The sequence below is a fragment of the Melanotaenia boesemani genome, chromosome 1 (genome assembly GCF_017639745.1).
Source record: "Melanotaenia boesemani isolate fMelBoe1 chromosome 1, fMelBoe1.pri, whole genome shotgun sequence".
NCBI classification, from domain to species: Eukaryota; Metazoa; Chordata; class Actinopteri; order Atheriniformes; family Melanotaeniidae; genus Melanotaenia; species Melanotaenia boesemani.
In genome coordinates this window covers 18,542,493-18,552,999 of record NC_055682.1, presented here as the reverse complement: position 1 = coordinate 18,552,999, position 10,507 = coordinate 18,542,493, and positions in this window count along the sequence as shown.

The following is a 10,507-nucleotide window of genomic DNA, read 5'->3' as shown; positions in this document are numbered from 1 at the left end:
ATGTAAATGTATCTGTTATTTGGAAGCTGATGGCAGCCATGCTGCTATTATTATTTTTTAAATCATTATCTCAAGACACCGAGATAAATTATGTCATTATCTCAAGAAAACAAAGTTTTATTTTCTTGAGATAATAAGATAATTAAGGTGGGCTGTGAGGTAAGTGTGTTACACCTGGTTTCATTGATCAAAAATGACCCTGTGACAGCTGGGGAGGGGCTACAGTCATGGTGTATATGTGTATTCTGTGATTGAGTGATTGGTTAAACTTAATAATCAGACAATTCACAATTTCAGCCTTTGGCAGACTTGATAGAAGTTAAATTCGATGCATGGATCAGAGATGAATTTTCCTTGAGCTGACGTCAGCTTGCATCCATTGCTGGCTTGATTCCAGTATAGAATAACTCTGTACTGGGATGCCCCTTCAGACCCACCAGTTGAGGTTGTGGGTTAGAAGAAAAAATGGAAGCATGTTGAAGGACAGCCCCCCTCCCTATACCTCCACTAAACACTGACAGCCCCGCAGAGCTTCATCAGCTATGGACTGCTGTATCCAAAGTGTGAAAGAATGCCACTGCAGCTCCAATTCCTCCAGTAGTTAGACTGGAAACAAGCGCTGCTCCCAGTAGACCAAAAACCCCCTCAATAAAAGCCAATATAATTTATCAATGTACTTAATTTATTAATTTTTTAAAATATATAGTTCTTAGCAGCAAATAGTTGTGAAACCTGTTTGTAGATTGCATGTTAACCCCGTGTATTCATGGGTTATTTACCAGCTTTCTCCTACAGTCCAAAAACCAGTGACGTGCAGTCAGGGGAGGCAGAGCCTCACCTGTCAAGCAAACTTAAAAAAACAAAAACAAAATATAATTATAATATTTTTCCACTGATCTGTGTTACAAATGTATTTTTGTATGACTCCAATAATTTTTTAACATTATCTTAAGTAAAATCACTGAATTTGTGCAGTTCCTGATCAAATAAAGGGCAGAAATCCGAGATAAGGCAGCGGTGAGCCAAATCTTACCTTTGAATGTGCCTTCCCATACACACTGTCTTGTATGGTGCGTGCCCGTTTCTGTTTCTTAGCAAGTTACCAAAAACTAAAGTTTACAGAAAGATTTATTATACACCATGACTTTCTACAGTCTGTGTAATGACTTTAATGTAAGTATGTGACATGATTATTCTCGCTGATCGGACAATAAACTGCGTAGAAAAGTAATGAAGTGAGGCAGACAAAACTTTGCTGCACCTTGAGGGGGTGCACGTGAGCTGGCGGGTGCTTGTTGCTACCATGCTAAAGTGTTAGCTGAAGTCAGCAGGTCATGTGGTGCAGGGGGTTGTTTATTTTATACTCTGCTTTACTCCCCAGATGGAGGATTATCTAAACTAAAATAAAAAGATTGAAAATAAACCTACAGGTGGAGTATGACAGAACAAAAAAGACTTTCGTCTTTGGCCATTATCTTGCAGAGAGATCTTTTAGTGGAGCAGGATAGGCCCATGGACTTCATATACAAAAAAAGGTAAGATTACAAATTGATTCAAAATAAATAAATAAATGAGACTAAAAATAAATAAATATAAAAAATGAATATTTAAAAACAAAAATTTGACCTTTAGTGAATAATTCCACTTTTTATTGTTATCCTCTTGATTAAGAAACTATGTTAAAATTGAATGAATTTATCTGAGGGTTAAAATTTAATTGTATTTACATGGCTAGACTTTAATTTGTTCACAGTAAGTATGAATTGTTCAGAACACATGAAGGGAGCAAATTCATTGTATCTTGCTGCTATAAAAGTTATTTCTAGGCCAAATATGTTCCTGTGTGTGTGTGTGTGTGTGTTTGTGTTGGTGTGTGAAAGAGAGAGGAATACTGATGAGATATTAAACATTTCCAGTGGTCAATATGCTGCCAATTGAATAGTTACTGAATTCTTACAATTGTAAATCTGACTCCAAAGGAGTCAGTGCATCACCAACCATGAACCTCATTACATGTCACTGCCAAAAACATGCATGTTAGGCTGATTTGAGTCTCTGAATTCTCACTAGGAGTGAGTGCGAGTCTGATTGAATGTTTGTCTTTCTGTGTTGGTTCTGTGATAGACTTGGAACAGCTCCAACCCCCTTGTGACCCTGCATTTGAATAATCCATTATCTCAAGAAAACAAACATTGATTTCCCAAAATAATGAGAAAAAATTTCCTGTTATCATGAGAAAACTGTTAAGAAAAAATGCGAGCAAGACTGTTGATGGCTTCCATAATCTTAAGATCTTTGCCTGTAAAAAAATGTGGTGTTTAAAAAGTGCAAAACTTTAATGCACAACCTGCCGGAGTATATAGCTGAATAAGATTAATATAGGATTTCCTAAACAATAACTTTATTCATTCATTTTCTATACTGTAAATGCAAAATGCAATTTTCAACAAAAATGGTCAAAACAAAACTATATACTTCATGCTACCTATCTGGTACCTATCTCCTGAAAAAACAATACTGATACACTGGGAACTGTGAATAAAAAGTTGTGTATTTTCCAGTTTTGGGGTCTTTAAGGACACAGGGAAACATTCCTACAACACATAGGCTTTGAACCACTCTTTAGCTCTGTCTCTCAAAATAAAATGAAAATAATCATACAACCGACCCATCTCCACCATTCCAACTAACAACAATTTCCTTTTATGTCAGTTAGGGGGCAGCTGAGTAAATGTGGACCCGTTGTTTCTTTTTTCCCCTCAACTCCTCAAATCCCCCACCCTCCTGCCACCCCAGAAACTTCCTATGGAGACCCTCTTTTCCATCAATTGGCTGTCTTTGTTAAAATGGCCCACATCACCAGCCAAGCCAAAGGCCATGATGCCCACCCAGGTCTGGTGTTTTCTCAGTGGGAGTCACTTGTGAGACTCTGGGATTCAAAACACTTAAGAGTTCAGGTAAACACAAAGGGTCAACACAAACAAGGATCAAGGTCAGTTTCTGTGTACAGGACCAGCTAAGCCAGTACCTATATTCTCTTTCTTTGTTTCCTCCTTCCGTTCTTCCATCCTTCCTTCCTACATGTGCATACTTTGATGTGTACATTTACATAGTATCTTTATGGATGTGCAGTTAAGAGCTTTTAATTCTTGGTTGTTTAAAGAAGGAGATGAGAGATGAACACATTTCTTTTGCCATTTTTCTTCATATATGTCAAACAACAAAACTAGGGCCCGATTGATTAATTGGCAGGCTGATTAAAGTGGCTGATATTAGATCTTTTTAAAATGGCAAATATCGGCCGTTGTTTTGCTGATTATACGCTGATTTATTCTTACTTTCTCATAAAACAGTAAAAGCTGATAAGTGTCGTAGTCAAGCAGAATGATGTCCTTGCGGCATTAGTCCACTAGATGGAGCTCTGACACCCATTCAATCCACAGTCATCCCCCTGTCTTTTCAACAGGGGTAGCTAGCTACAGCCAGGTTACATTAAAGCAGTGGGCTGAGTGGAGTTTGCCGACAGGTAAGTTTAGAATAATGTTGTGAAATTAATGACTCAGCATGTCTCCAGTTTAAGTTTAACTCTGTTTACCATGTGTAATGACGAGTGACACATTTCCTGTGTCGGTCAGCTTTTTATTTAAGCTGCATAGCTAAAGTTGTGCTAAATTAGCTTAAGGTGCTCCCCGTCTGTTAGTAATAAAATCGCTGTTGTTATCCTAATCCATGCATAGCATTAGCTACGTAGCCAGTAACTGCAGAGGAGTGATGTGAATGCAGAGGGGAGGAGGTTTATTCATTGCAGCACCGAAAACATGACATTATTACAGTCAGTCTTCAGCCACCGTCATGATGTCATATCTCCCTTAGTTTTACTTTGGCAGAAAATACCAACGTGACACAGTCTGTAACAGCGACTCACTATGTGTTACAATTAGCGCCAGACCATTTGTGACCATTATATATAAAATACAACTCTATCAAAGATGACATCTTTTTTTAAATTTGAGAAAAGCACATCTGTTTTTTAATTTTAGTTCATATATGATATACCATGATATATTTTATTGCAAAGAAAATATTGGAGTAAAGAACATGTAATTTAACATTAAAGCGCATCAGAAGGCTGCAAAAATAATGTTTTGCCAACTTCACTCATGTTAGTTATATAGGGCATAATCAGAAAGATATATTTAATTAATTCATCATTCATTTATACAATTCATTTATAGATTGACCTTTTTTAAGGTTATATATTTTAATTTCCCAGTTATTTAATGCTTCGTTGCATGTTTTTGGAAATTCTTCTGTTGTAAAGCTAAACACATAAGAACAAAATATCATGAAACAGTAAAATGTTCTGCCTGTAATTCATATTTGTGTTGGTGTAAGCATTAATGAACCAAAAATGAAGTTAATTTATTCATTATATATATATATATATATATATATATATATATATATATATATATATATATATATATATATATATATATATAAAATTGGGCAATTAATCGGTAATCAGAATGTTTTTTCTGCCAAATATCGGAATCAGTATTGGGCTCAAAAAATCCATATCGGCTGGGCCATAAATAAAACACACACACACACACCCACACCCACAAATGTCTGACAATCCCCATTGTATTTATTCCATAAAAGTTCACCTTTTCAACACACAAGAAAGCTTATATAATCTGCAGAGTACAACTTTATATACCGCTATATGATGAAAATGCAGTAAATTTTGGTTTACAAACACCAAATCAGGGGTCTGCAATGTTCAGAACTGAAAGTGGCTCTCTGGACTTTCCAAAATGGCTCTTAATACATGGCTAAAAATGCTAAATTAACCAATGCTAAGAATTAACCAATGATTATAAATATAGCTATAATAACAAAACAAACACACACACACACACATATATATATGTGTGTGTGTGTGTGTGTGTGTGTGTGTGTGTGTGTGTGTGTGTGTGTGTGTCTGTGTGTGTGTGTATTTCAACAGAAAACTCATTTTAGTTTTGTAGGTGTCTTGTTACATTAATAAACAGAATTTACCAAAAACTACTTTATCTTTAAAACATGCTTCAACACTTTAGCCAGAGGTTCATCCTTCGTTTTAGTATCACAGTCAGCTGCCTCTGATAGCTTTCTTGTGTTTCACTACCTGTCTACTATGAAGAGTATCTTTGTGCTGCTATGCATCTATGGATTGTGTGCAGTGGTCATGTGACTCCAAAGCTACGTTTGATTGGTAAAAACACTCCAAAGTAATGACATGGTAACAAAGGTGCATTTAAGAACTAACACTAAGCTTTGATGTCAAGTATGGGGTCCAGAAAATATCGTCCCATGGCTGTGAGTTTGCATGCTCTACAACATCATTGTGGAGAAACTCTGCTCTATTCCAGCTTAGTTAGCCTCTGGCCGGTACAGATTCAAAGTTAAACAGCATTTCTCAAGTCAGATAAAACCACATAACTCTACACTGGAACCTCTTTTCTTCCCCCTCTTTTCTAAACTTTCTAAAAGATGCTCCTGAGCACTTGGACTTGTTGGTATCTGTCATTATTAACCTCTACCTGAGATGCGGCCCACCATAACTTGTTCTTCCCCCTCTCTCTTGTAGTGAACACTGGCTCTGATGGTCTTGAACTGCTTCTATGAAAGTGAAACTCCTTCTTGCAGCTTGTGCAGATCACTTTTTATTTATTTGATGTTCCATCAATGTTCTTTTTATACTCAAATCTATCCATAGGGCAATCTGGCTCAACTTGTTGCATCTTGCTTCTACATGCCTCCATTTATCACTGCAGCTGATTGTTGATGGGCTATTCACATGTTTACCATCTAGCAGTGGAAAGTGGTAACAGGTTTAAACTACATTCTGGAGACAAGTTCCTTGTGTGTGTTGTAGTTTTGTGACTTTGGCGCTTAGAGGGTTAAAACAACAGAAATTAACTGAACTGTGACGTAGTACAAAGCTGAAATGGTGAACTATAAACGTGAACCATTCATTTTAAACTAAAAGAACTAAACTTTCAACTAGTTCATGAGAAGCTTGACCTTGCACAACACTGTGATCTGGGGTGCCCATGTTATTTGTCTTTTAAAATTTATTTTTTATTTTAGACTTAAGTTTATAGTGACTTCAGACCCCTAAAAAATGCATAACCATGTAAAAATGACTTTATTCCTTCCATAAAACTTTCAATTTTTCCAATTAAAGTATTTAATTTGTTGAGCGTTGGCAACAACATAAGTCTTTAAATTGAGTTGTTTGATTAAACCAGATTATTATCTGGTTTGTCTCATGTTTTTCCAAAACATATTGATAATGTTCCTTATATTAATATTTATCCAATGTTAATGAGATAATAGACTTTCATTCTAAAAACCCTGCCAGCTACTGCTCATTCTTGAGGCTGGATTTGGGGCTCTTCAAAAACATACACCTCAATTACACTATCACTAGTACCAGCTAAAATACATCCATATCTCCATCCTTCCAGTTTATGCTGGAGGTAGATTTCTGTTCCCAGCATAGCAACTGCCAGAGTAATTTCTGTCCCTGATGTGTAGCCACACCCTGGGGTCTAATTAATACAACATACTGTGCATCCATATGGCTTTTTTGGAAAGAGGGAGGAAGACATACAGGGTGATGTGGGCAAAGGTGAGGTCTCCATATTCTCCATATTTCCCACATAGATGGATAAGAACTGTAGTATTTCAATTGCTGTTTCACTCCGTCTCCAAGAACTGTACTATATCTCATTGTACTATGTTCAGTACAATGAAACAGTAAGATGACCTTGACAGAACATAAAAAATCAATATGCAAAATGTTTGACTCAATAAAAGAAACAATGAAATCTATCTTACTTTTGTTTGTTTCCATTTAATTTACTGTGAGGCAACATTTTGTCAAGGTTACATTCTGTATATAAGTGATGAAACAAAGCCCTGTAAATAGATCCCAATCCTTGAATGGGTGTGCTCCTGGGGATGGATTAGAGATAAAGGTGAACCTGTGGTAATGAAGAGGGAAAGACCAAGTCTGGGCAAGAGGGAGCCAGATAAAACATAGAAGAGGAGAAAAGGAATGAACATCAAAGAAGAGTGAAAATGAGTAAGAGTGAGTAAATGTATGACAAGACAATGGTGGGAACAAGGAACTGTGTTCAGTGGTGACCATAAATCAGTGTTATAGTTAGTGAAACCTCTGTCTCACCATCCCCTATACTTCCCTTTCTCTACACCAATTCACCCAAATTACACTGAAGCTTAGTGTAAGCACTACACACATACACAGAACAATCTATCTTTAAAACTGGACCAACATATATATGCATACATCCATGGAGAAAAAAAATAGGTAATACAGGCTGCAGGTAAAATACTGATTTGTGTTATTTATCCTCTAAAGAACCAAAATATCCTTTTAAAGATGATGGCAGTGAAAATCATTGAACCTCAGCAGGACTAAACATGTTCTTTCAAACCTGCATAATTCATTTTTTGTGATTAAAAAAGACTTAAAAAAATAGTACTATCTTCTTTTTCTCTTTTTAAATCTTCACACCTAATACAATAAATTTCCACCTTCAGGATTCTTTCCTCTTCTTCTTTAGAGCCTCCTCACACCTCCATCCTTGTTCCCTTTGTCCCATCCTTTCTTTGTCCTGCTCTACACATCAGTGTGCACACAGTGGAGGCAATAACTCTGACATTCCACCTCCCCCACACTCTACCCTCAACCCCCCTTTTTCTTTCTTCAGGGCGCTTGGGTACATTGTACATGTTAAGCGGTGAGTAGTCAATCTAACTGCATGTATGTGTGTGGGTGTGTTTGAATGATAAATGAAGAGAAACGTCTCACAGATGATGACTACCAATCTCTGCATCTGAACCCTAAACTTATTGCCAAAAGAAAAGGCAACTGGATTTATCTCTCAAAGACGTATAAAAGTATTATAAGGTCAGCATTACTGCCTGCATGGTCATCTGCAGCAGCAACGATTCCCTCGGCACACATTGTAATCACATCAGCTCTCCTTTCTCAGAAACAGTCACTCCATTAATGCTTGCTCTGCCACGTCTCCTGTGGCCTCAGCATGTTAACGCTTACTTTCTCCATCAGTCTCCCTCTACCACAAGACACTCCATCTTAAACCAGAGCCACAGGCAAGAGCACAGGAAAGAGAGAAGTGGCAGTGATATTGTTGTTTTCAGCCCATACTGGCCTTCGCAGAAGCGTACCCACAAGAACACAATCACAGCCTCGGTGTATTATACAGCAGGCAGTTTATTTGCATATTTTCCATACAAAACATACTGTGAAATATGGACTGCATTATACAAATGATTCCGTTAAAAAAAACTTAACAATACCTTTTATTCACACTTTTCTTGTTCAAGGACTCTTCAACACACTATGGAGCACAAAGAACAAAGAATAATAAAAATAAACAAATAAATAAAATAATTTAAAAGCAGCTCTAAGAATAATGGAAGACCCATCACTGAAACTGGCAAGGCTGATGCTTTGAGATGTGCCCTTCTGTTTAATCATAAAGAAATATATTATATTTTGTCACCTTTTTAATTGTTAGTGAGCTATTCTACATAGTAAATGCCTATTCTTACTTGAAAAGTACAACTTGGTTAAAAAAAATGTGGAAAACAGTTCTTCAGAGGTTGATCTGTTATTTCAGTTCAGATCTTGCCCAGGACTCTTTGTTTCTTAAGCTGGACTTATTCTTGTGCAGTGTCCTTGTACGGTAGGGCCGGCGTGGCTGATGGTGGTGAAATGTGCTCTTGCACTTGAGTGTAGTTACAGTGTGGTGTTGTAGTTTCTCTTCCACAGTTACCACATGAATTCAGAGAGAAGCTCCAGAAATCTGGCAACACGTAATCACAAACTGACCAATCATCAGGGAGTACTTCCACATTAACGCGCTGCAAGCATGGGTGCACGTCAGGTCTGGAAGAGGTGCTCGTCAAGCCTCTGTGTGAAGCCTGCAGCGTTGACGCTGTAACCAGCCTTGCGCAGATGCTGCGTGAGTATAAATCCAGTTTTAGCCGGACTCTAACACTTTCAAACACCTGGACCAGCAAGATAACCTCTTAGATGGGCTGTATGGTCCCCAGTTGGTGCAGGGGCCAGTGACCCAGTATTCTGCATCCTAATGTTGATGACTTGTGGAGGCAGTGTTGTAATCTGTGTTCAAGGGGCTGTAATTTTAATAAAAAAAAAGAAGCATGACTAAAAACATTGCATCATAGTGGATAACATTATATGTGTCATAATCATTCATCTACCAACCTGCTTCATGGTCTGCTGGATGAGGTTCACCTGCTGCAGCAGCGTAGTCCATCAGGCCACTGTGTCACCTAATGTCAGTGACTGGGGGAGTGGATTGCATGTGAACTGTGTAGGACGTGTTTCACTAACACCAAACCCTACTGTGTCAGGAAGTTATTTATCCAGCTCTCTAATGGTTGTTTGTCAAGACTTTTAGACATTGGAACATGTATGGTTTAATTTATTGCTTTCATTTAGAGAATAATTTGAGTGTAGAATCACATGTTGTAAAAGGATAAGGATTTTACCAGTTATTCTCATATAAAACTAGAGAAATACTAAATTTTATATCACCATGAACAATGAAAGTAAGGAGTGGTATTATGAGAAATTATATTGTTGTTAGCTGGTTAGCATGCTATTATTGGTAGATGATATTATAGTCTGATTCAACTGGAATAAGCATTACAACTGGACATTCATTTTTAAGTGGTATTTGTCTCCTCAGGTATTACTTGCATGTTGCATTTTCAAGATCTTTACAATGAAAATAACAATCTCAGAACTACGAACTTCATGCTGAAAATGCCATGGACCAGTTAGGGTTTGGATTGTGCAATAACTCAGGGCTGCTTGTTTCCTACATTCTTGCATGTTTGAACACATTCGTCACAAAAGACACCTGATCTTATCAGATTCTCTCATTTAATTGATACGAGACACAACTTTTACATAATTTAAAAAATGAAATTATTTACAATGTACCTTTTATTAAAGTGTTTATTCATGTTTTTATTCAACACAGAAGATTTTCTTCCTGTCATATGGACAGTTTTGTTCATCATAATGAAGGCCAGCCAGTTTTCCTCAAATAATCGTTTTAATTTTATTACAGTTCATGAAAGGTTTAAAATGGATTTGATACACTTAAAATCCATATATTTATGTGTGTGTATATATATGCAGACATATGTGTGTGTATTTTTATTGTTATTTATTTTTCTCTTCCTTTTTCTACCTCTTTCATCTCTTGTTATGGCCATTAATTTTTATAATAGATAGATAGATAGATAGATAGATAGATAGATAGATAGATAGATAGATAGATAGATAGATAGATAGATAGATAGATAGATAGATAGATAGATAGATAGATAGATAGATAGATAGATAGATAGATAGATAGATAGATTT